The sequence below is a fragment of the Callithrix jacchus genome, chromosome 2 (assembly GCF_049354715.1).
Source record: "Callithrix jacchus isolate 240 chromosome 2, calJac240_pri, whole genome shotgun sequence".
Taxonomy (NCBI): domain Eukaryota; kingdom Metazoa; phylum Chordata; class Mammalia; order Primates; family Cebidae; genus Callithrix; species Callithrix jacchus.
The window spans coordinates 202,169,645-202,196,260 of NC_133503.1; the positions used below are offsets into that span (position 1 = coordinate 202,169,645).

General features: G+C 42.6%; 1 long non-coding RNA gene across 2 annotated transcripts; it reads right to left on the reverse strand.

Moving 5' to 3' along the window:
* Positions 1-446: 446 nt before the first annotated feature.
* On the reverse strand, positions 447-17,037 carry LOC118148945 (uncharacterized). Of its 2 annotated transcripts, XR_013532704.1 has the most exons (5): positions 16,618-17,037; positions 11,634-11,701; positions 5,838-5,960; positions 1,108-1,236; positions 447-767 (listed from the first exon to the last, which is right to left on the reverse strand). It is a non-coding gene; the product is annotated as an uncharacterized LOC118148945 (long non-coding RNA). The 2 variants fall into 2 exon arrangements; XR_004736059.3 differs by lacking the exon at positions 5,838-5,960.
* Between the last annotated feature and the right edge of the window lie 9,579 nt (positions 17,038-26,616).

Consider the following 26,616-nt stretch of genomic DNA (forward strand, 5'->3'; position numbering starts at 1 on the left):
GTTATTATTAACATGTTGAGAGGTATTTTCTTATCTTTCCATACATGTAAGATGTATTTTCAAGATAGATTTCAAGAGATAAGTCTACATGGGTATTGTTTGTGTTGGATATTGTATAGTGGCCCTATTACAGTGGCACTAAATTACTGAAATCTCTACTTCTGAAGGTTGCATAGCATTCCACATGACGGATCTAAGACAAATGCATGTAACTACTAGTACAGCATTGGCTGTCTCTTTATACCAGCAGTCCTCATCCTTTCTGGCACCAGGGACTGGTTTATTTTTCCATGAACCAGGGGTTGGGGGTGGGGGTGAGGATGATTTCAGGATGATTCAAGTGCACTACATTTATCGTGCCCTTTATTTCTATTATTATTTCATTGTCATATATCATGAAATAATTATACAACTCACCATCATGTAGAATCAGTGGGAGCCCTGGGTTTATTTTCCTGCAGGTATAGTCCCATCTGGGAGTGACAGGTGACAGTGACAGATCATCAGGCATTAGATTCTCAAAAAAAGACTGCAACCCAGATCCCCCACGTGCATGGTTCACAATAGGGTCTGCTCCTCCGTGAGAATCTAATGCGACTGCTGATCTGACAAGAGGCAGAGTTCAGGCGGTGATGGCAGTGATGGGGAGCGGCTGTAAATACACATGCAGTTTCTCTCACTCACCCACCGTTCACCTCCTGCTGTGTGGTCCAGTTCCCAACAGGCCAGGGGCTGGTACTGGTCCATAGTCTGGGGGATGAGCGCCCCTGTTTATAATAAAAGGACCTTAAACATCTTAATATTTAATAACAGTTCTTTAGATATTAAATTTCAGAATATTTATTTATAATGTGTATTACAAACATTCCCCCCAGTAAGGAACTGAAACCATCTACATAAAAGTATATACACAGTGAGTTAAAACGAAGATAAAAATAGATCAGGATCCACATAATTGTTCTGAGAACCACGACTGTGATTAGTGGTTGTTTTAGATCCAAACTCACTTATTCCATGGATTCTAGAAGCATGAACAATATAAACAGGCAATATTTTCAACTTAGTCTTGCAGATGTAGAATCTGTGATAAAACAAAGACAGACTCACCTTTAAGTCAAATCCACAGTTGTCAAGTCTGTTAAAATGTCATCATCTAGCTCTGTCTGGGTGACATTCAACGACAAGCCAGAGTGGCAGAGCTCAACTTCTTTCTAGGACTTCAAATCCCTGGGAACTCTATGAATCCAGAAATATAAGCAGACATATAAGCAATGCTTGAATGCTACTTATAGTGATTGTATTTAATTCCTTTTGAAAATTTACGAACTCTTTAAAGTGCTAACATAAACCAATGTCTAATCACAGGTAAAATCTCCCTTTAACTCTATGCTGAACTTCCTAGGAGTCAAAAAGAAGTGAACGAATAATCCAGATTTAGCCCATGCATCCATCCACTACCAAAGTTAATGGGTTAGATGGTCAGAAAAATTTGCTGGAAGCCAAACCACACGGAAACAATGGACACTAGCAGGCAGCCTGTGGTTGCTGCTGGCCTCGGCCACTACCTGGGCTATCAGGGCAGTCTCAGAAAGGCTCTCCCTGCTTCTCACCACCAACAGCTGGAAGAGGTGGTGATGGTAAGAGCTGGGCTCTGATTGCACGAAAGCATGATTTGGGTTTCTGAGTTGGCAGGTGGAAACCTTCGATAAAAGACCGTGTGAGAACACGACAGTAAACCACGTTTGAGAAACGGCATGACTCATCCTAAGCACGCATCATCGTGGGATTCGGGGTACCTGAATGCCACCCTCTATGCTTTGTCATTTTGCCCTAAAGATTTATTTCCATTTTATGTGGTTAAACAATCTGGTATTCCTGACATGTTCTGCTGTGACTTTTATTTTATTTTATTTTATTATTATTATTATTTTTCGAGATGAAGTCTTACTCTGTCACCAGGCTAGAGTCCAGGGGCATGATCTCAGCTCACTGCAACTTCCACCTCCCAGGTTCAAGCGATTTTACTGCCTCAGCCTTCCAAGTAGCTGAGATTACAGGCGCTAGCAAAGGTTTTGTATTTTTAGTAGAGAAGGGGTTTCACCGTGTCAGCCAGGATGGTCTCAATCTCCTGACCTCGTGATCTGCCTGCCTCAGCCTCAGCCTCTGAAAGTGCTGGGATTACAGACGTGAGCCACTGCACCTGGCCTGCTACTTCTATTTTTAAGCAAATTCTGAATTTTTCAAAAATAGAAAATCTTATTTAGCAATAATAGAATTACACTCCAATAGAGTGAGAACCCTCGTCTGAGGAATTTATGTGAAGCAACTTTTAAGTGAATTCTGTTCGTGCGCCCTTCCATGTTCGTTCTCTACCATATTCTAAATTTCGTCTCACTTTGCCACCCTCGTCAGTGGCAGGCACCAAGCTGATGAAGATGAACTGCACAACTCCACCAGTTGTAAAAATCAGGTTGAGATCTTCTTTCTCCAAATAGAGAGATTATAAAATAGGCTGATAAGAAATAATCACCTAGGAATAGGAAGAACACAAAATCGCAGCACTCTGCAATAAACCTTACTGGAAATGTTGGGATGATATTCTTGTTCGACCTTAAAGAAGGTTGTACAGGCCAGGCATGGTGGCTCACCCCTGTAATCCCAGCACTTTGGGAGGCTGAGGTGTGCAGATCACGAGGTAAGGAGATCCAGACCAACCTGACCAATAGGGTGAAACCCCGTCTCTACTCAAAATACAAAAATTAGCTGGATGCAGTGGCAGGTGCCTGTAATCCCAGCTACTCGGGAGGCTGAGGCAGAAGAATAGCTTGAATCAGGGAATCAGAGGTTGCACAGTGAGCCGAGATCACACCACTGCACTCCAGCCTGGCCACAGAGCAAGACTAAGTCTGAAAAAAAAAAAAAAAAAAAGAAAGGTTATGCAAAGGAACATAATTTCCCTAAGTCTGCTGGCTGATTTACTCACTATGTCTGTGAAAACAGTGCTTGCGAAAACACTGGTGGCAGTTTCCCGAGAATATTGATTTATGCTTTATATCAATCCCTGGAGAGTGAATGTGGCACCGTTAATTACGATTCAGGGAGGCCAAAGAAAATTTGGTAGGCAAACTGACCTTTACGAATCAGAGATGAATTTGGTTTTCTTTCTTTTTTTTCTTGACACTCTAGACAGCTCACAAATGCACATTAACGCACACACATGCAGTCCCAAATGTCCATATCCCCACATTGACGTTATCAGATTACAAATTGAATTGTCAAAATTACTGCATCATGATGCAGAGCTAAATTCTGTAATCAAGTTAGAAACCAAATGTATAGGTTTTTCTTTTTTTTTTTTTTTTTTTTTTTTTTTTTTTTTAATTTTTTATTGGATTATAGGTTTTGGGGTACATGAGCAGAGCATGCAAGACAGTTGCGTAGGTACACACATGGCAGTGTGCTTTGCTTTTCTTCTCCCCTTCACCCACATTTGGCATTTCTCCCCAGGCTATGTGTGTTTTATATGTTATTTTCCCTTAAAAAGACAAGTTCTTTCATTGCTCAATGATCATATGAGCCAAGCTGAAACTTCACTAAAGTCATGTTTGTCAGAAAGAAAACTAAAGAAGCCCCAAAGTGTGACAGGGTTTCAGAAGCAGGTGACCTTGCGAAGAATCATGTAGGTGAGCAGGCTCATGGCAGAAACTGCAAATCTGTTTTAGGAATAGAGACAGGCCTTTTCCCTTATAACCAGGGTCTTTCAATTTCATATATTTATTTAGTTGCTTCTTAAGAAAGACTTTGTGATTTGACTTTTCCTCTTTATGTATATATTTAAGACACCATGAAGACATTAAGCTACTGTGAAGGCCAAATTAAAATATTAGCTTAGGTATGGAATTCTCTCTCTTACGTTTTTGTTTATTTATTTAGTGTTTATTTTCAATCACTCTCTGAATAAATTGCTATTGATGCTTTGTTGGGCAGAAATGTTGCAAGTGTCAAGGTTACGTGGCTATCTGTATTTCGATAATTGCTGTGACGGTAGGTAAGTCCATTTTCTCACTATTCAACTGCAGGAGCCGACCGTGTGATAAGCCAGAGCCTCATAAAATCTCCTCAGAATGTAATTTTTTTCAGCTTCTTTGAGGAATATACTAGATGCCTCATCCAAGGGCATAAAAGAATAATTTACCCGATTGCCCAGGAAAGATACATAAATGATGGAGCTCTCAAAATCTAGTTAGGTCTGGATTTGTTTTCACTATTTCCACAAAGGAAAACCTTTTGTAGACCGTGTCAAAGCTTTCAGGATTGCTCTGCTCCTTATTCAGTTACAGTCTCAGAGCACAAAAGTTTAGTAACAGATTGAAATGCTGCATTTCCCCAAACGTTATCTTTTATAAATGGGATGAAATTACTTTTAATATTTAACAAATTAAATAATAGCACCTATGTCCACACTCCTAAGGAAAAATCATTCTGGCACTAAAGATTGCTAAACCATGAAATTCAGAACAAGAAAACCACTTATTGATAAAATCGGATTTAAGAGGAAAATAAAATAAAACAACTAATTTCCGTCATGTTTCCATTCTAACATTGAGAAGACTAAGTACCGTCATGATCACCCAGTGATAGTTTCATATTTCTGCTTCCTCTCAACTGAGTAATTCAAGTTTTATTCCTAAAGCATTCCCTTGGCGTGATGACTGTGACAGCAGAGCCCCGTTTGGAACTTATTGCCAGGTTTTAGCAGTTCTTTGTTATTTTTACAGGTTTTCTTGGTTCTAAGGGGGTTTAAGTGTAAAAAGATTACATCTATTCATCCCAAATGTGAGAGCTAAGCCCCAAAAGTCTAAAAGACTCAGCTATGGTTAGAAAAGCAAAAACAGGACAGAAAGGGCCCCTCCTTGAGAAACAGCATGGTAGCTGCCAACTACACAATCAGCTTCCCCTAGAAGTCCATCTTTTCTGAGAAAAGTTACAGTAGGAATGAATATATATTCAGTGTAGGAATAGCAGTACCAAGAAAATTGTCTGAGGAAAAATTAAATACATTAACCAATCTAAGGTGATTTTCCAGAAAAGGAGCTGCAAGAAGAGCTTAAATTTTGTTTGGTTTTCTTGTTTTTTTCAAAGATACAATTGCAATCACAGATTTTTCTAAAATATTTGGGAAGTCAGGAAGAAAGCAAAAAGTTCACATCAACAGAGACACAAAATACTGGCCCAGTTTCCTAAAGGAGAAAAATAAGGCACACAAAAATATTCATAGTGGTGAGTTCAGTATAAATGGGACAGAATTATAAAATACTAAATGCCGGTTTGTCTACCTTTCTTCAGATGCATATTGTTTACGCCATAAGGGTTAAGAAATGAGAAATCAGTAAATACAATCCTCACTTAAAGTCTTATTTCCAATGTGACAGATCACAGGAAAACCATAGAAATAGCGATTTCAAAAACTGACTGAAAACTGCTCAGAGGGCATACTTGTTCATATATGATGTTCATTATGAATGAGTGGACTTTTAAGTGGTGATTCATGGATTTCCAGCTGCCTGAAGGAGGATCGTGTGGGATTGATCACTTAGAATTCCTTTTTTGCCAGCAACAGAGACTGTCCAAAGGGGCTTTAGAGGAAAGATGTTGGGAATTTGGCTCAAAAGTTTCACAGTAGTTTGGGTGTGGTGGCTTACACTTGTAATCCCAGCACTTTGGGAGGCCAATGTCGGTGGATCATGAGGTCAGGAGTTCAAGACCAGCCTGGCCAACATGGTGAAACCCCATCTCTACTAAAAATACAAAAATTAGCCTGGCGTAGTGATGGGTACCTGTATTCTCAGCTACTCAGGAGGCTGTGGCAGGACAATTGCTTGAACTTGGGAGGCGGAGGTTGCAGTGAGCTGAGATTATACTATTGCACTCCAGCCTGGGTTACATAGGGAGACTCTGTTCTGAAAAAAAAAAAACCAAGTTTCACACCACTATTCCACAGGACTGGAACGTAGAAGTCACTGCACACGTGCCCATTTCAAGGAATCACCTCCAGATCTTTCTTCACACCTGCCATCACCAGTTCATGATACAAAGTCCCAGAAGGATCTCATTGGCTGAGCTCGGATCACGCGACTGTCGCCATGATCATATGGCAATTTCAAGACAGGAGGAGGACATAGCTGGCCCCTTTTGTATTTTTCATCCCCCCCCATAGAGGCTACTTACCTTGGAAGATAGGGGTCATTTCTCACAAGACATTATGCTGATTATAAGAAGAGGGTTGGATGTTTGTACCAAACTAGTGAGTATTCACCGAAAGTGGCCTATCGCAGACACTGTTTGAAGAACTTGGTAGACAAACAGTTGATGTGGAATTTTCCTGGAGCCTTTTCTTTAATATAACATGGCATTTGTCATGCCGTGATTATTTGATATCCTCAGTTGAGCAAAGTGGTGTAGCACACACGACTCAGTTGTGTGTTCCTGGGAAAGGGGCTCTGAAGTGGCACAGGACACGAGTATTGCATGGGTTTCAAGACCTTAGTGAGAAAGCATTGAATGCAGCAATGGAAGGAAAATCAAAGTTAAGCAGGGGAGAGATGCTGAAAACGATAATATCAAATCTGGTCTCTAAAGAGACATCGTCACTAATCAGAATCGTGTCTAATGATATGATCGATGTGAAAAAATTTAGGGTGTTCTGTGACCAGGGTGCTAGTGAAACGTGTGTCTGTGAGGAGCAGCTTCCTGCAGATGAATGGACAAGGCCTGTGTGCATGGGCAAGAAGGTTTCTCCAGAGAGCCATGCAGCTGAGCTTGGACTACAGAAGCCTCTATCTCTATAATCGCAGGAAGCAGCCATTCCTCGCTACATGGGCACTGGATATTCCAAATGCCATGTTTTAGGAGCTATTTCGAGGGAAATATTACACTTTCAGGCATAGACACCTGGCAAAAAGAATGCAAAAAAAAAAAAGGGGGGGGGGAAGAAAAAGACGGTTGGTGGAGATAATTAGAATTATTGCCAATGGAAAAGAGAAGACCCTACTGCCAGTTCCCCCCAACCCCAAGGCCTTGAAATGTCACTGAGTAAAACGTGACCATTCATTCCTCCATTGCTCCGCAGCACTGTCTTTGATGTCAATCAACTGTCTGTACATGTGTAGATTTGTTTCGAATCTCCTTATTCTGGTCCATTAATCCATTTGTACTTGTGCTATATTATATCATTTGAAATATTCTACCCTCAAAATAATTCCTGGTATCAAGCAGAAGGAGTTCTCCTGCTTTATTTTCAAAGATACCTTGACTATTCCTCACTGTTTTCATTTTCATGTAAGTTTTAGAACAAGCTTGGAAAATCACACTCCCACATCAGCACACAGTTGCAAACATATCCGCGTAGTCTGCTGGTATGCGTTCGACTGTTTTCCGATGTCTCATGTAACTCTGTGCTATGATTGCTTTGCTTTTATCTCTCAGTGTTTGAATACAGATATTTAATGTTGATCTGTTTTTGAGTTCATTAATTCTATTTGCCTCTGTGTTTAATCTTCTATTAAACCTACCCACTAAGTTCTTTTTCATATTTTAGTTATTGTATTTTCTGTAATCTGAATATTGTATAACTTCAATGTTTCTATGTTGAAATCCTAACTCCTAAATGAAGGTATTAGGAGGTGCAGCTTTGGGGAGAGTTATGAGGTGATGAGTGATCTAGTCTCTTAAAGGGTTAGTAACCCTATAAATTAGGCCCAAAGGAGCCTGTTCACTCCTCTAATACATGAAGACACAGCTACAAGGTGTCATCTAAGAGGAACAACCCCTTGCCAGACATGGACTCTGCAGGTGCCTTGATCTTGGACTTTCCAGCTTCCAGGATTAAGAAAATAAATGCTTGTTGTTTACAAGACACTCAATTTATGTTATTCTGTGATTGCAATGCAAATGGACTAAGACAGTATTGGACAGTTCTAAAATGCCCATCTCACTCCTTTTATATACTTTATTTTTTAACATTCTCCATGTTTTAATTCATTTTTCTTCTTTTCTCCATCATCTTTAACTTAGTGTATTTTGAAGTCCTCTTTCTGATTAATCTAATATCTGGATTATGCTGAGTCTGCTTCTATTGACTGTTTGGTCCCTTCATGACCAAACACTTTTTTTCTGATTCTTTGTGTAATGATTTCAGACTATGTATACGAATCCATGTATGAGCCCTTGTAGATGCTAAAGTTTAGTTTGTGCTTTTTCAGTTTGGGTTGTGGTTTCCTAAAGGGAGCTTTAGATTTTAATTCTGTTGTTAGATTACCAGCAGGTCACCTTTGAAGCTTAGTTTCAGCTTAATGACAATAGATCTATATCCACCTTGCCTTTCCTCCTAAGACACAGCACTCTCAGTTGTGTTCAGTGCAGGGTTGCACTGCTGGGTCACGGCTGCCTTTCCTCTGAAGACGCAGCACTCAGGGTAGTGTACAGTGCTGGAATGCACTGCTGAGTTATGGCTGTCTTTCCTCTGAGGGCACAGCACTCAGGGTTGCATACAGTGATGGAATGCACTGCTGGGTCACGGCTGCCTTTCCTCTGAAGACGCAGCACTCAGGGTAGTGTACGGTGCTGAAATGCACTGCTGGGTCACGGCTGCCTTTCCTCTGAAGACGCAGCACTCAGGGTAGTGTACGGTGCTGAAATGCACTGCTGGGTCACGGCTGCCTTTCCTCTGAAGACGCAGCACTCAGGGTAGTGTACGGTGCTGAAATGCACTGCTGGGTCACGGCTGCCTTTCCTCTGAAGACGCAGCACTCGGTAGTGTACGGTGCTGAAATGCACTGCTGAGTTATGGCTGTCTTTCCTCTGAGGGCACAGCACTCAGGGTTGCATACAGTGATGGAATGCACTGCTGGGTCACGGCTGCCTTTCCTCTGAAGATGCAGCACTCAGTGTTGCATTTGGTGCAGGGCTGTTCTGCTGGGTCACAGCCTTCCTATAGTCTCAACTCCATAACCCTTCCACCCTGGCCAGGCACATCCTAATGTTTCTCCAGGACAGAGACGCCTGCTCAGTTCTCAGCCTCCCATTTGTGGTTTCCTTGCAGTTCCTTTGGAGTCTAGCCTGCACTTTGTGTTAGTCAAAGTCCCCCAAATTGAGTTTTAAGAAGGTCTATCATAGCACCTGCTCTTCTGGTAGCCTCCCCTGAGCTGTCACAGTCACCTTAGCATTCTTCATCTTTATTCCCTGTGGATGTCTCCCTGTGAGATCACTTCTCTCTGCTGGGGCTCTGTCTTCTGCCCCAAGACTTTGGAAGGTGCCCTCAGGGAGAATGCCGGCGTGAATGTAAGGTCCCTCCTGTGCTCCACTTCTCTGAAATCCTCACAGCCCTGGCCCTGCACTGGTATCATTCGATAACTGCTGACACTTGTCTTACAAAGTTTCTCTCATTTCATTTTATTTTGTGTTTATTGTCACAAAGTAAATCTAATACAGATGTACCTGGAGGTCCATGCACTTATTTAGATATTAGGAATATGTTAGAGATGCAGAAGAGGGTAAGGTATTTGTAACTGTAACACTCAAACGGGGTGTGTGTGTGTATGTGTTTACTTTTGGTCAGCACACATAGTATTAAAAATGGTAAATAACATAAATTAATAAAAGATATTCAAATGGCCACTGATCTCAGGAAAGAAGGAGCACCTTTTTTTTTTCATTTTTTCTAATCGACTATCAGAGCTTAGAGAGATTACAAAGTCCACTGATGATGAGGGTGAGGGATCAGTGGGGAATAGCCATTTATAGAGCTTGTATGTAGAAATTAGGGCAATCTTTTTGGAAGACTGTTAGACAAAATGTATCAGATTTTCTAAAAGTGTAAATACTGTTATCCAAGCAATTCAGTTTCTAGGAATTTTCATAAAGAGCTTATTAATCATGGCTTCGAGACCAGAGCTTGTAAAGATGTTCATCTCACTGTTGTTTACATAGAAAAAAACATGAACACGAGCTAGTGATTTACTAGATGATGACATGTACATCTTATGGTCGTTAAAAATTATTCAACATAGGAGAGTGTCCACTTGTTAAGTGAAAATCTATAAAATAAATTATGATCTCCGTCTTGAGGAAGGAAATATGTATGAAAGAATAGTTGGTGATTTTATTTGATTTTTCTGTGTGCCTCCACTATTTCTATAATAAATATTAAGAGTTTCAAATTAGTAAAAATAAGGTCATTTTTATCTTTAGAAACTTTTAAATGCCAAATTAAAAATATAAGTATGAATTCTACACATTTTGACAGAGAAAATAATAAATTTCTTTTAGTTTGATAGCAAATATCTTTTTTTTTTCAGATATCATAAACTTTTTTTTTTTTAATTTTTTATTGGATTTTAGGTCTTGGGGTACATGAGCAGAGCATGCAAGACAGTTGCGTAGGTACACACATGGCAGTGTGCTTTGCTTTTCTTCTCCCCTTCACCCACATTTGGCATTTCTCCCCAGGCTATCCCTCCCCACCTCCCCCTCCCACTGGCCCTCCCCTTTTCCCCCCAATAGACCCCAGTGTTTAGTACTCCCCTTTCTGTGTCCATGTGTTCTCATTTTTCATCACCCACCTATGAGTGAGAATATGCGGTGTTTCATTTTCTGTTCTTGTGTCAGTTTGCTGAGGATGATGTTCTCCAGCACTGTTTACAATAGCAAAGACCTGGAATCAACCCAAATGCCCATTGATAATAGACTGGATTGGAAAAATGTGGCACATATACACCATGGAATATTATGCAGCAATCAGAAATGATGAGTTCATGTTGCAAATATCTTTTAAACTTGGCTTCCATCTGTTGCCCTGTTGGTTAATTCTTCTTTTGCTGCTATGGGAAGTGGATGGGGATCATATTATCAATGCAAGTGTTCCTTGAGCTATTTCAATAATAAATGAACAAATTAACTTATTTTTAATTTGGAAAATTATTTTATATTAGTGTTTTAGATTTGCAATATCATTTGTCATTCAGCTAAGCTTTTATTAAATTTACCAAATGTAAAATTTTTTAAAGCTTGATGATATAAAATGTTTTAAAGTTTCATAGATCTCTATACGTTTTGTCCTACTGAAAACAAGTCAGTTAAATCTGTCCCATTTCCACTCCTGATGGTATTTTTCTAATCCTTGCTTTCTGCTTAGGTATAAATTCAGTAGCTTAAATTCAAGCCACCAAGGGTTAGGATAAATGCATATTCCACTGCATGATATATGAAAACAGCATGTGAGAACGGTCTACAGAAAGGAGTGTCTATACTCGAAAATTGACAGAAATTATTTGAGTTTGGGACGCACACATGGAGATTTTTCTTCTAAGGCCATTTTGATTAATCTAATCCACCACGACAAATCCACAATTCAATCTGAGAGGTGAGGGTGCCGGGAGGTGCCCTTTACTATCCCCCAAGGGGGAAGATGTGTGTAAGTAAGAGATGAAAACATGGCAAGCCTAAGTGGTGATAAGAATCTGAACTGTGGCTGGCATGATAATGCAGGAGTGACGGTTCTGGGAGAAGAGCAGGGTGCCCTGCACTTGCGCTGCGTGTGCAGGGGGGACGGATGGAAACCAGCTTTCCACACTCACCATGCTTTCTCCAGCGTCGGAAAGGGAACGGAGCTTCTGCTTGCTCTGATTACACCCCCAGATCATACCTGCAGAGATTTATTTATTACACAGAAATTGTTTTTATCTAAACAATTAAGCTCTTCGGTGTTCTTACACTATTCCCCTCAAAAGTATTTCAAATTTCCAAAATGCAATTGTTTCAATTTGTGGAAGAAAAAGAAGAGAGAGTTAAAGAAGAGCATACATTAAATGTAGATTCACTGAGCAAATATAAATTGTTTTTCTCTAATTTTCCGGTTGATTAAGTTTGATTGTCCATGGGTCATCTTAAATAGTTATTTTCTCTGCTTGTTCTAAAGTCTCCTCAGCTTTTATCCACCCAGCCATCCAGCCAGCCATCCACCCATCCACCCATTCACCCATTCACCCACCCATTCAGCCAGTCAGCCACCCAACCACCCACTCATCTACCTATCCAGCCATTCACTTGTCCACCCATCCACTATCCACCCAACCATCCAGCCAGCCAGCCACCCATGCACCCAAACATCCATCCACCCATCCACCCACCCACTTCACTATTCAGCCACCCACCCACCCACCCCATCCAGCCATACGCTCATCCATTCATCCACTATCCACCCAACCATCCTTCCATCCAGACAGCCAGCCACCCATCCACCCATTCCTCCAACCACCCATCCACCCACTCTCAATCCATCCATCAATCAAGCAACCTCTATGATCAGGTGTTAATCTGGGTGTGCACACAGTAGTAAACTCTTGGGCTTTGAGGTTTGTGAAGGTGCAGATATTACACACGTAAGTTCACACAGAGAGGTCACAATAGCGATAAACATTGTGAAAGAAACTGTAGGGCATTATGAAGTCACCATATAAAATCTAGAGAGAATCAGAGACCGGGTTAAGGTTGCTCTGGGGTGAACAGGCAAGTGATATCAAAGCTGGGCCCTGGAGAGCAGGAGGCAGAGTGCCCCAGGCAGAAGAAACAGCGAGGGATGCCCTGTGGCCGAGAAGGTTAACATTCTTAAGGAACTGAAGGAAGGCACCTCTGCCGAAGGCCAGGACACAGTGAGTACCGACGCAGTGGAAAAGGATCACAGGTGCAGGGTAGCCAGGCTGGATCCCTTGCATCTGGTCCTCTGTGGAATGTTCTTCAATTTTTTGAAAGTGAAGTGAAAAGCAACTGAAGAATGCAATGTATTGGAACAATGCCTTTGAATTTTAATTTCTGCAACATCTAAAAAATTAATCCTGCTTCCACAAAAATATATCCTAAAGGGAGACAAGGTCAATGTGAGAAGATGAGCTAGATGAGAGAGGAAGGTGGGAGGATGCTGAGACAGAGCAGAGTCCCTAGAGACTGAGGGTTGGGTCCCTTGTCACAGGGATCCAGGGGATGTCAGGACAAAGATACAGGGAGCTTTCAAAGATGGCTTCCTGGGCCTGACCCATGCAATGGGTTCTGGAGAAGGCTATTCAGAGAGACAGGCAAGGCTGGGGGCGGGGACAGAGAAAGAGTTCAGTTCTGAACACGTGATGTTTGAAATGCTGAGAGAAAACATATCTAAGTCAAAGTGCACCTGCAGTATAGACAACAATCCCATAGTTAAAATAAAACAAAGAGTCTGGCTGGAGAGCACATGTAGTATTAAGTGACAACCTTTATTGAATATGCTTGAGTGTCTTAAATCATAATAAATCATAATGCTATTACTTCACCTCATTCACCAAGAGGTAAAAAGTATATATCAGATGCATGGACTTCTATTGTTTCCTGGAAAAGTCAACTAGGATAAATTTTTCCTAAAGCTTAAACTAAAATCAGTCTCTAAAGGACAGGAGGACCTCAAGGAGGCCTTGAGGGGACCACAGAGCCTCCCCCTCCCCCACGTGGACACCTGCAGTCAGCTCTCAGTTCTGAGCTTGAGGGGACCTCCCGACAGGCATCCAGCTTCTAGTCTCATTGTATTGTGTGCATCCTCATCCTCATAGATGTAGCTAAATTTCTTTGTATTTAGCTAACTATATAATTTATAAATGGAAAAAATAAAAATGTCCATTTTTACGTGAAATCTCCCATTTGAAAAGTTCGAGTCAGTAAGTTACTAGTCTGTATTGTTCACTTGGCACATAGCTTAGAGATCAGAGCTGATTTAATCAAAAACACTGATGTGGAGGCCCTGGAGCCATCAGAGGCAACGTGATTCCACAACTCATGGCATGGGTTTTCTACAGGAAGTGTTTTTTTTTATTTCTTATATTTCTGAAACAAGTTGATCCTCCCACCACCCCTGATGAACAGCTTTTCACTAAAGAAAGGTGGGATAGAGAAGGAGCATTGTTAATCACTGGCTCCAAGCCAGGGCCAGGCATCAGTCATTCCTGTGCTGGGAGCTGTCGTGCAACAGGAATGGGTGGTGAGCAAGCAAGTACCCCAGCCCTGGGATTTCTGCAAGAGGAAGACACTGGCAGAGTGATATGGTTTGGCTGTAACCCCACCCAAATCTCCCCTTGAATTGTAAGAATCCCCACATGTCAAGGGTGGGGCCAGGTGGAAATCACTGAATAATGGGGGTGGTTTTCCTCATACTAATCTTGTGATAGTGAATAGGTCTCATGAGATCTGATGGTTTTATAAAGGGCCATTCCTCTGCACATGCTCTGTTGCCTGCCACCATGTAAGATGTGCCTCTGCTCTTCCTTCACCTTCCACCACGATTGGGAGGCCTCCCCAGCCATGTGAAGCTGTGAGTCCATTCAACCTCTTTATCTCTGTAAATTATCTAGTCTAAGGTATGTCTTAATTAGCAGTGTGAGAACAGACTAATACAGAGAGCAACAGACATGTGGGATGGGAGGCTGAGGTCTTCCTCATATGTTCTATGAACAAAAATAAAGCAGAGTTACATGTGGAAACTGGCAGGGTGGTGGCTAGTCGTGATGGTCAGGGCAGAAGACACAAGTGGACAGAGTCCTGGGGAGTCCTGGGAGAAAAGGCAGGGAAGGCTTCAGCAGCTGGGCAGCTGGCATGATGTTGGAGACGTTGGGGTGTGGCCACCTGAGGATCTTCTAGAAAAGTGGATAGAGAATGCCTTTATCAGGTATGCTGAGCTGAGTGGAGAATCAGTTCATCAGAGGCTGGGGAATAAAGGAAATGAAGGTAGTGGATTATGCACATGGACTGTGAAGCCAACAAGAAGGAGGCCATTGTTGATTTAAGTGTGGTTCAAGGAGAACGTGAAGGGTCTCGGCATTGTTAAATAGAATACGTGTGCTGAAAGAAGCTTGGAAACTATGAGAAGAAACTGCAGAATCCAACATGATAACCTTCATGAAAGAACAACGTCCACGTTTGCATCTCCGTTTTACCCATCTGAGTCAAGGCCTCACACTGAGGGTCTCACTGTGGCTGGAGTTAGGCCCCAGCTGGGGTTCCCCAGAGTGAAAAGAGACTACCTCACTCTTTGGGAGCAGTACTCTCAGAAACGGACTACACTCTTCCTTGTATTCTCAATAATTTGAATAGTCTATATTTTTTTATGGGTGGAATGTCTACTAATCATAAACTTTCATCTTAAAATCATTAACCCAAATTTCCTTATTAAAAAAAGTAATCAGAATTAGTTTCCCCCATGTTATGTTAAGAAGAACAAAAACATATGAACAGAATTAGCAGACCCTATTCGTGAAAAAATATTCTTTTTTTACGTAGTACAGAAAAAGTGTATGTAGCTTTATAGATGAGAAATTGTATACTTCACATGCTTTGTTACAAATATAAGTTGTACTTCCAGGGAATTTTCTCTGACTTTCTACTCAGCTTACTCAGTCCCACTCAGTCTTCAAGATTCAGTTGTACAGTTTCTTTTCAAGCCATGAAATGTATTTTAAGTATGTTCATTTTGAACAAAACAGCCAAAGAAATGCTTCCTTGCTAAGCATGAGGTAATCAGATGTTTTCATACCCAGGCAAGTTAAAATACATAATTACAAACAGCATCTTTCCCTTTAGCAGAAATCCCCTCTAATCTTGCCTAAACCACTTTTGCTCATCCAGCACATTCGGGGCTATTTAGAAACCAGTGAAACAGTCAGTAACTTACTTGTTTCTCAAACAAGGTGTAATTTAAAATACTGATCACATTGATTTTCTACTTTAAACAGAAGAAGAAACTTCACTGCTCATTTCAATGTAATTATGCATTTACAGTGAACTCCTCACACCGTGGCATTATAAAAAGGAGGGCATGTTTTAGTGCTATTGAATAGCCAGAAACTTTCCTCATTTACATCATTTTTTTTTATTTGAAGATGCTGATTTTTTATTGAAAACTTCTGCAAAATATCAAGAAATGCAGCAGGAAACTGCTCACGTGAAGAACTGAAAGGCGCGGCTGCTCTGCATGTACCATAGTGCGGTGGCTATTCCCAACAGCTCCGCCACATTAGATCTGTTCATTTCCAAAGGTGAACATCAATGGCACATATGGCTACATGACATGGAAAATCTGCCCTTGAAAGAATCGGTCAGGACAATAACATTGACAATGTTTTTCCTTTAGATTCTGGACATGTTCTTACAGCTTATAATTAACAGAATGATAAACGGGAAGTTCATATTATTTAATCTATTTCATATATCATTGGTTCACGTTCTCATTTTAAGAATAGTCATGTACTCATTAAAATAGAATGTGAGTTCTTCATAGAACCATCGAGGGATCAGTGATACAGACACGTGAGCCCTCAGTGTTGTGGTGACAACAGACAGAGCATTCTGGTTAAGAGAGCAGATTAACTGTTCATGTTGGATAACACGGGCGTCTCACTTTTAGAGTAAACATTAAGCTTATTTAGTACCTTTAACAAGATGGTGCTGTTCTATTTTTACCAGTCTTTTTTTTACCTGAAATAGCAAAATTAAAATTACCTTTCATCTCATGTTTAATAGATCCACAGTTTTAAAACATTTGCTTACCCAAATGCAACAGCCCCCTGTGTGCCTTTCTGATTCTCTTCTTGAGCTAAATTATTTTTCACATTCTCTTTGAACAATGCTGTTGTCTCCAGGCCGACCTTTGAGGTCACACGCTCTGGTTGCGTCCGGTCTATCACTCAAGGGAAATAAAGTGATGAGCAGGCCCTGCTGTTTTCAGCCCATAGCCACTCCCTCCCCTCTCAAGTCTCTCTGAAATCTGAAACCCCTTTCACACTCAGTGTTAATGTTTGCTGAGTCTCATTTTCTTCCTAAAAGGCATACTGAGTACAGTTGTTTCTTCTATGAAAAATTGTCATTGTAACAGCTTCATCATCATCATCATCATCATCATCATCACGGTGTTTATTGGGAGGTTACCAAGTCCCAGGCAGACACTATGTATTTCACAGGCAGTCTCTCTGTTACTCCTCACAATGACCCTGGAAGATTCTATTCCCTAGGTTATTCCTCACAATGACCCTGGAAGATTCTATTCTCTAGTTTATAAAGGAGGAAACAAGACTCAGAGAGGGTGAGTCACTTGCCTAAGCTCACAACTCTGGTAAATTCACAGCTAGCCTTTTTGAACCAGATTCACTCGACCCCATGACCTCTATTTTCCTACCCTGATGTACTAAATCTCCCAGGGGCACCTGTAATTTATGTGGGTGGGATGTAGCAACATAGGTCAGTACTTTAAAAAATAGTCGCCTTCTTTATTACACAGTTTTTTTGCCTAGTAGGCTCTCCTTAGGAGAACGGAGCTCCAAAACATTCAGAGTGTCAGTTCTCAGAGAGATGTGAAAAACCAAGCTGAGACATCCCCTTCGAATCATGTCATGCTAAGTGGACAGTCCCCCTCAGTCTCTTTATTTTATATGGGGGAAATGGTATGTCTGAAAAGGCAAGGGGCCTTTGCACTCTCCCTCGAGGAGCTAGAAGAGGACACTAGTGGATTTCAAGCCAGCTGTGAGCCCTGGAAAGTGTGCCAGTGTCTCACCAGATTCTCAAAGATTCTGTAGCCAACAATGGTCTCCAGGCTTCCCTGAGACTTGATGGCCTTAAGACACAGCAGGACAGGCTGGCTGGAGCTAGTTACTTTGCTTAAGGTCCTTCCAACCAGGAGTATGAGCTTATCAGTTGCGGAAGCAGGTCTTATTTGCCAACCTTCGCCCAACACGTCCACTCCAGAGGCAGGACATGGTTTCCTGTCACTTCAGGCCCAAGTCTGGGAGGCTCAGACAATCCGTTTTTTTTTGTCGTAAGTTCCAGGTGCTTCCAGAACCTTCTCAGAAGCTCAGGGCAGCCTCAGTTGATCTGAGAGTGGTTCTCTCTACAGACTGCAGCACAGATGCCTGGATTGAAGTCATGTTCATGGCAGGAAAATGCAGCATTTATCCTTAGAACTGCTGGGAATGAACCAACTGGTCATTGCAGTCAGCTCTAGAAGGAGCTTGAGTCCTTAGCTGCAGAGCCCAGCTCTGAGTGCCACTGCCCCATGGACAATCACCTTCTCCGTGATTGCAACCTAGCACAGTTGGCTTGGATGACCCAAAAGTGACTACCTCATTCTAAAATGCTATGATCTGCACAATTTAACCCAAAGCTCGAAGAATGCTTTCCCGTCAAAACTGTCTAAAGAGGACATTTACATGGCTCTCTTGGCCCCTCCGCTAGGCAGGCATGACTCTAGGACAGAGAAACAAGCAAGCCTGGGCCCCACTGCAGCCTTTCCTATCAGGCCTCCCGACTTTAAGATGTGTTCCCTAGCAATCCAGAAAAAGGGAGGAGCTTCTTGATTAGAGGCAGTTTTTGCCTTTAAAAAGACTTTTGTTTGCTTATTTTGTTTTGCTTATTTTGCTTTTTGTTTTGAGGACATAAGGAAGCCTCTGTTGGTTCCTGGTCTTCCCTTCACTCCCACCACCTCTGTCCCCTAGACCGGAAGTGTCTACACAGGCCCTGATGAAGACTGCAGCCATGGCCCATCCTGCTCTGCTTCTGCCATGCTCACAGCTTCTCAGCCAACACATCCTTCTGATTCTCCCTTCCAAATGCCTGATGTTTCCTTTTTTTTCTTTTTCTTTTTCTTTTCTTTTTTTTTTTTTTTTTTTTGAGACGGAGTCTTGCTCTGTTGCCAGGCTGGAGTGCAGTGGCATGATCTCGGTTCACTGCAACCTCCACTTTCCAGGTTCAAGTGATTCTCCTGCCTCAGTCTCCTCAGTAGCGGGGATTACAGGCCCGTGCCATCGCCGGCTGATTTTCGTATATTTAGTAGAGACAGGGTTGCGCCATGTTGGTCAGGATGGTCTCCATCTTCTGACCTCATGCTCCTCCCACCTTGGCCTCTCCAAGTGCTGGGATTACAGGCGTGAGTCACCACTCCCAGCCGACGCCTTTTATTTCTTTAAACCCATGGGAGCTGCCTGCGGTAATGGCACTGGCTGCTCCATGACTGAAGCTCCTGAGTGAGGCTCCTCCAGTGACTTTGCTGGGCTCCCCACACCTGGGAAGAGTGTCAGTACTGGGGCATGTGCCAGGACTGGGACATACAGGATTGCAGGAACCCAGACTCAGCTTCCCATGCCCATCAGTGCCCGTTGGTGCTCTAGCTGAAACCTAGAGGCTGAAAGGTCCTGTGCATCTTCCTAAACATCCTCCCCTGTGTCCTGCCCAAACCCCAAATGCACTTTTCAGTCCGTTCACCTTCCTAGAAAATACTTCTTTGTCTTGTGACAGCTCTTGCCTCTCCGGAACCTTCTGTTGCTTTCCATCCTCTGGTGGGCGCCACCCTCATCCTGTAGGGCCCTCTTATTCCTCCACAGACATTGACAGAGCTTCATCAACACTTGACACAAAATGACCCTCCCTTCCTCTGCATTGCAGAAGGATTACCAGCCAAGACCGAGTCTATGTGAATTCTTTAAAAAATAATACACACACACACACACACACACACACGCACACACACACACATATATATATATATATATATATATATCTTTTTTTTTTTTTTTGAGACTCGATTACCCAAGCTGAAGTGCAGTGGTGCAATCTCAGCTCACTGCAACCTCCGTGTCCCAGGCTCAAGCGATTTTCATGTCTCAGCCTTTAGAGTAGGTGCGACCATAGGTATGTACCACCTTGCCCCGTTCATTTCTGTCTTTTTAGTAGAGCAGGGTCTCACAGTGTTGCCCAGGCCAGACTCGGACTCCCAGCTCAAGCGATCCTCCCTCCATGGCCCCACAAAGTTCTGGGATTACAGCCACCGGGCCCAGCCTGTGCAAGTCGTTCCTAGCAGAGGATTTAGCGTGATGTAAAGCGTCGGTTAAAGCTCGTTACCATTCTTACTTTTGATGCTGCTGTAGTCACTGCTTTCTTTTTATTTCACATTGCTTTCCTTGGCTTCTTCTTCTTGTTGCTGGTTTGTTACTGGAAAAAAAAAATAGCTTATCTCTGTTATTATAAGTTAGTAACAAGAAAAGAAGCCAAGTGTCACACACACTCTCTGGTTAAGAGAAAAACGAACAGCACGTGAGTAAATTTAATAAAATGCACTCATGGCCCAATCATCCTGGAGATGCGCTAATTTCAATTCCATATATTTTATGTTGTTTAGGAGGAAGGAGTGAAACCTAGCATTATTAACTCCAGTTGAGAAAGAAGAGAGTTGAATAGATACAATTTCATTGCTTATGATTCAATTGTACTTTTATGCTAAAGTCAGCTAGATGGGAAAATGACTATATCTTTAGCCTCAGGAATAATGTGCCTACAATGAAACCAGCCGGGAAAGAGCTAATTGTCATTGGGACTTTTAAAGTGATGTTGAAAACCCAAGAGGCCAAAGTTGAATTTAGCATCACTGAAGAAAGCTTGAAAAAAAAAGCGAGGCCACAAATGGTCAGTATTTTATTTCATTCCTGTATTCTGCACATCTATAAAAAAATCATAGAGGAATTTTACATGGTAGATCAAAAATGAATGTTTCTTAAAACCACATATTCAAGAGCACGCAGATGAGACAGAAGCAGGTGACCCTCAGCCTTGCCTCCTTTCTCCTTCAGTTGACCGTGGAGCCACGAATCCACGGGGACCCAGAGCCTGTACAGAGACTCTCCTGCAGCCGGGTAAATTACATCACTGGTGCCGCCGTCAGTGGCAGACAGCGCTCACTGTATTCCACTGCTGTGTGCTGGCGCTGACGTGAAGCCATCGTGATGGTTTTGGAATCCAGATAAATACAATTGGAAGTGGTGATTCCATTTTAAAGAAGAAATATTCAAAATAGCACTTCACAGCAGGTGAAGGGCAGCGCATGGTTTCTGTAGAGGGTGGGCAAGGGAAGTCCGGGGGATGAGCAGGACTTGCAGAGTTGACTGTGATTTATAATCAGCATTAACCATACCATACACAGGGAGCTTCTGCCGGCAGAAAGAAAGAGTTAGAGCTGAGCTCTCTTATCCAAGGAATGTCATCATAAGAGGGTGAAATGATGAGAAATTGATGGAAGGTAGTTGGCTCCACAATGGAGAAAAATATCTCTATTCTGATGATGAATTCTCTCCAGCAATCTTGCAGAAGTACTGGTCGCTGTTGTAAATTTGCTTGAGAATGAGGAGAGAAAGTTTAAATGAGATTTCTAGTGATTTCTGGCCTCACCAAGGGCTGGAAAATGACAATTATTCAATGTAAGGGATTTTCACCTGGTTGGATGGTCTGGCAGCCTAAGGCAACCGGGGGTCACAGCCCCGTCCCAGAAAGTGCCCGTCCTAAATGCTGCTGATTATGCTTACACATGTGTTCCCGTGGCAAGCAATGAAGGCCACCAAGGACTGATCCTGGTTTCTGTTGAGGGTAAGAGAGGACAAAACGGCATTAAAACTCCTGGGGAGGTTTCAGGTAGGTAGATGTAAGTGATTTCACCAAGTAAAATTCCCATAGAAACTCTAAAAGTGTCTCAGTGTTTCCTGGACTTTGCTTTTCCTTTTTAGTGGTACCCGTAGATTTCCTTTTGATTGCATTTTGAAGCCCTGTAGTGTAGATAAGATGCAGAACTTCCAGCCCCTGATACACACAGAGGCATCTTGAACACCACACCTGGGCGGCTGGGTGCAAGGGGTGTGGAACAGTGACCTGCTGTCCATACACAGCACTGCAGCTGGGGACAAGGCCAGCCATGGGCCCATGGCTGAGATAGCAACACACCCTGAGGTCCTCCTTGCAAATGCATGCACATGGATACAACACATTTCTCCAATACACTGTAGATGTAGTTACTGGGATTTCTGTTTTCTTACCTCTGAAATCCTGTGCTGCTAATGCAGACTATTTTGCTCAAAACCAATGTTAGAAAGAAAATTCTCTCTGAAAAGGCCAATCAGTAAAGAGATATTAGTAGCCCTTTCCTCGGGTATGAGTTTTACAAACATCAAGTTCATGAAGGCACTGCAAATAGAGGTAGAGATGTGGATGTGAATGTCAATGTGAGTGTGGATGTGGATGTGCGTGTGGATGTGGATGTGGATATGAGTGTGGATGTGAGTGTGGATGTCAACATGAGTGTGGATGTGGATGTGGCAATGGATGTGAGTGTGGATGTGAATGTGAGTGTGGATATGGATGAGGATGTGGATATAGATATAAGTGTGGATGTTGGAGTGAGTACAAAATTTGGATATGTGTATGGATGTGGATGTGGATGTGGATATGGATGTGAGTGTGGATGTGGATGTGAGTGTGGATGTGGATGTGGATGTGGATATGGATGTGGATATGAGTGTGAATGTGGATATGGATGTGAGTGTGGATGTGGATGTGAGTGTGGATGTAGATGTGGATGTGGATAAGGATGTGGATGTGAGTGTGGATGTGGATGTGGATGTGGATGTGAGTGTGGATGTGGATGTGAGTGTGGATGTGGATGTGAGTGTGGATGTGGATAAGGATGTGGATGTGAGTGTGGATGTGGATGTGAGTGTGGATGTGGATATGGATGTGAGTGTGGATGTGGATATGGATGTGAGTGTGGATGTGGATGTGAATGTGGATGTGGATGTGGATGTGAGTGTGGATGTGGATGTGGATGTGGATGTGAGTGTGGATGTGGATGTGAGTGTGGATGTAGATGTGGATGTGGATAAGGATGTGGATGTGAGTGTGGATGTGGATGTGGATGTGAGTGTGGATGTGAATGTGAGTGTGGATGTGGATGTGGATGTGAGTGTGGATGTGGATGTGGATGTGGATGTGAGTGTGGATGTGGATGTGAGTGTGGATGTAGATGTGGATGTGGATAAGGATGTGGATGTGAGTGTGGATGTGGATGTGGATGTGAGTGTGGATGTGAATGTGAGTGTGGATGTGGATGTGGATGTGAGTGTGGATGTGGATGTGGATGTGGATGTGGATGTGGATAAGGATGTGGATGTGGATATGGATGTGAGTGTGGATGTGGATATGGATGTGAGTGTGGATGTGGATGTGAATGTGGATGTGGATATGGATGTGAGTGTGGATGTGGATGTGAATGTGGATGTGTATATGGATGTGAGTGTGGATGTGGATGTGGATATACAGATATTGATTTGATTTAGATAATAGCAATGAAGATATTGATAAAGATAGGTACAGATATTGATACATACAAATAGATAGATACAGACATGGGTATTGTTATAAATATACTGATACATATATATATATATATATATATATATGTATGTATGTATACTGGCATATAAATATTTCACATCCACATCCACACTCTCAGATATATATATATACACAGACATAAATAGAGTTTGTAATTCAATTCAACAAAAAATCCATATGTATACAGATATAAATAGTGTTTGCAGTTCAATTCAACAAAACTTTCATTGAACTTTAACTATATTTAAAGCAGGATACTAAAGACCACAATTGAAGGAAAAGACCAGTTTAGTCCTCTGTCTCATGCTGTTTGCAATCTCATGAAGGAAACTTGGCAGGGAGGGGAGAGAAACCATTACAGTTATTAATTTAATAACTATGATTACTGAATGATCTTGCATCTTGATGACATAATCTATGTCCTAGAAAAGCACATTTCTAGACAATCTCAGCCAAATCTTGGCTATGTGTCCTGCCACGGGGGAGCTTCAGCCAGAATGCCCAAGTATTTCTCATTGGGACTTTATCATATCCCTTTCATGTCAATGTTGGGGCACAGCAGTCCCAGTGAACTGACAGGTGAGGTCATTCGATCTCGGTTCCTAGACATGGAAACAAAAGGGGCAGGTTGGAATGGAGGACACCATTGGCCAGGAGCCCCTCAGTCTCTTCCCTGGACACTGCGGTTCTTCTCTTTGGGATGCTCAGTCCTAGGTCTCCTTCCCCAGCCACTGTCCTCCAGAATCAGACCTTTCAATGCCTGGTTTGACGTCACTCACCTGTTTCCAGATAGGATTGTTATGTAGTTTGTAGTGAAGCATAATGTTTACACAGATTCATGGGGGTGCACAGGCTGTTTTGATGGATGGGTGGAATGTATGGTGATGAAGTCAGAGCATTTAGGGTGTCCATCACCTCCAGCATTTATCTTTTACTTGTGCTGGAAACATTTCAAATATTTTCTTCTAGCAATTTAGGAATGTACAGTAATGTCGTTGTTAAGTGTATTGCCACCCTCCTGCACTGTGGAACATTATACCTCATTCCCTCTATCTGATGGCATACTTGCTCTCATTCACCAACCCCTCCCCACACACCTCCTTCTCAGCAGACCCACTGGGGTCTGTTATTCTACTCTCCACCTCCATGAGGCTACCTCTTGGGGTGCACACATGTGAGTTAGAACACGTGACCTTTGCCTTTTTGTGCCTTGTGTTTTTGATGTTTGAACATAATAATGCTTCATTTAGGAGAAAGGGATGGATATCTGTCGTGCCACAGGGAGGGTGCTGTGGACATCACAGCTCCAGGTTCTTATCCCAGGCAAGACAGAAAGTGAAATTTTCACTGACAGTTATACCAGAAGGGAAGACCCCACTTGAATGAGTGCCGGGGTATCCCTGTCCATCAGTCTTTATAGAAGTGCATCAAAAAAGCATGGTGTGGCTAAAACGTGAGTGGATTAGAAGTGTGTGGGTCATGCTAATAGTGCTTTTTATCCAATCAGGAGAATTCTGTTCACAAAAGAAATTCCCTGTCTGTGAGGTAAAGTTCTACGAAACAGGAAATGAGAGCTGTGGTAAAGAACAGCTTCTGGAATGCTAAATATCTATCTTCTTGGTAGTATTTGGTAACTTATGCACATTTGGGCATGCCTGTGAAAACACACACATGCATGCATGTGCATGGCAGTGCCAGCCCACACCACAGTCCCCAGCCTCCCCATGCAGTGTTTTTGAAACGCTTTTCTATGTAACCACTCAACCACCCCATGAAGTCGGGATTATTATGAAGTGGTAGACACAGAACCTGAAGCTCAGAAACATTAAGAGCCAGCAACTTGCCAGGGCCGCCAAGGGTGTGAGTATCAGAATTAGGACTTCAAATCCAATTTTGACAAGTTCTGACCCACAGGCTCTTAAGCACCACTGTGTTGGCTCTTCAGTTTAGTGAGGTTGAGAGTTTCACAAAAATAAATTATTCTCTTTTTATCTCTCCTGATGCCAGATCTACCCATTCCTCGAGTAGCTAAGTGAGACCGTAAGCAGTGCCCTGCCTGCAGCACGCCACAGGCTTCCGCAGTCACCTCCACCCACTGCAACGCTCCAGCGAAGTTTCCCTTTCACGGAGGCAAGGAAAATGCGGATAGTCTCAGAAATGATGGCTAAACTCAGGGTGCACAAACACATTATTTAGAAAAGAGCCTTCCCAATAAGCCTGCACATCGCCTAGTCCCCAAAGGATGACAAATAAGAGGCATACCTAAGTATTTCTCATGCTTTGCTGCAACGCCCTCCATAAATTTTATGCACCTTAGAAACCCAGAAAGTTATCTTTCAAAGTTCACTTAAAGCTATCTTCGGAGCTCTTCATCAAAAGAAATGGGGGCTGGAGCTTAGCGACGACGTTAACTTCCATCTGTTCCGTGATGCTGTGGCAATCTCAGCCTGCAATTGGCATGGAGCATGGCAAACATTACTCTACAATGCCCTTTATGCAACATCAGTGTGCTCGCAATCCAATAATGAAGTGCCACAGAGCATCTGTTTGTATTCCCATGCAGCGCAAGGACCGGCTTTCTAAGGAAGGACTTGCCAGCATCTGGTTGAAATGAACTGTGTAATTTTAGTATCTTTCAGATTTTTATTTTGCCAAAAGAAACACCCATTTTATGGAATGATTATTTATTTTTTTTAGCCCTAGACTTAATGGAAATGGCGACTCCAAGTAGCAAATGTGTATTCAGGCCTCATGCATATTTTAGGAGCTAGCCATAGGAACCCCAGAACTAACAAGGCTCACAGAGCACCCCCGTTTCTGTCTAACACAAGCAGCAAGTGAACTCAGCTTCCTTTGGCCGTTTGAGGGAAGACTGTCACAACACTGTGGATGTTTGCTTCTTAGAGTCTTTCTTATTTTAAGTTTTTCTTTTTAATGTCAGAAACATAAAATCATGCAAGAGGTTTGCTGTACATCTCCAACCTTCGCAGTCCACCTAAAGGATGGGTGTCTCGCAAAGAGGAGAATCCTGACTTTGGTGGAAAGTCACAGCCAAGTGCCGGTGAGGTCCGTTCACTGGGAGCCATCCCTTTCTGCAGTAGAGAAGAAAGGGATGCCCACCTTGCCTGGGCTGCCCCTCCTGTCCTCCTGGCCTGGGCTCCACTTGCAGCTCGAAAGCATGACACTGGTGCAGGGACTATGACACCATCGCCCTGCCAGGGTGTCTCAGTCTCCCTGTGCATCATGTGCCTCACCCTAGGCGTGACTGTTTCAAGGAAATGTAGACAAGGGGGGTCCAGGTGGCCAGTCTTTCCCTAGAGGTCCAGGCAAAGCCCTGCAGAGCACAGT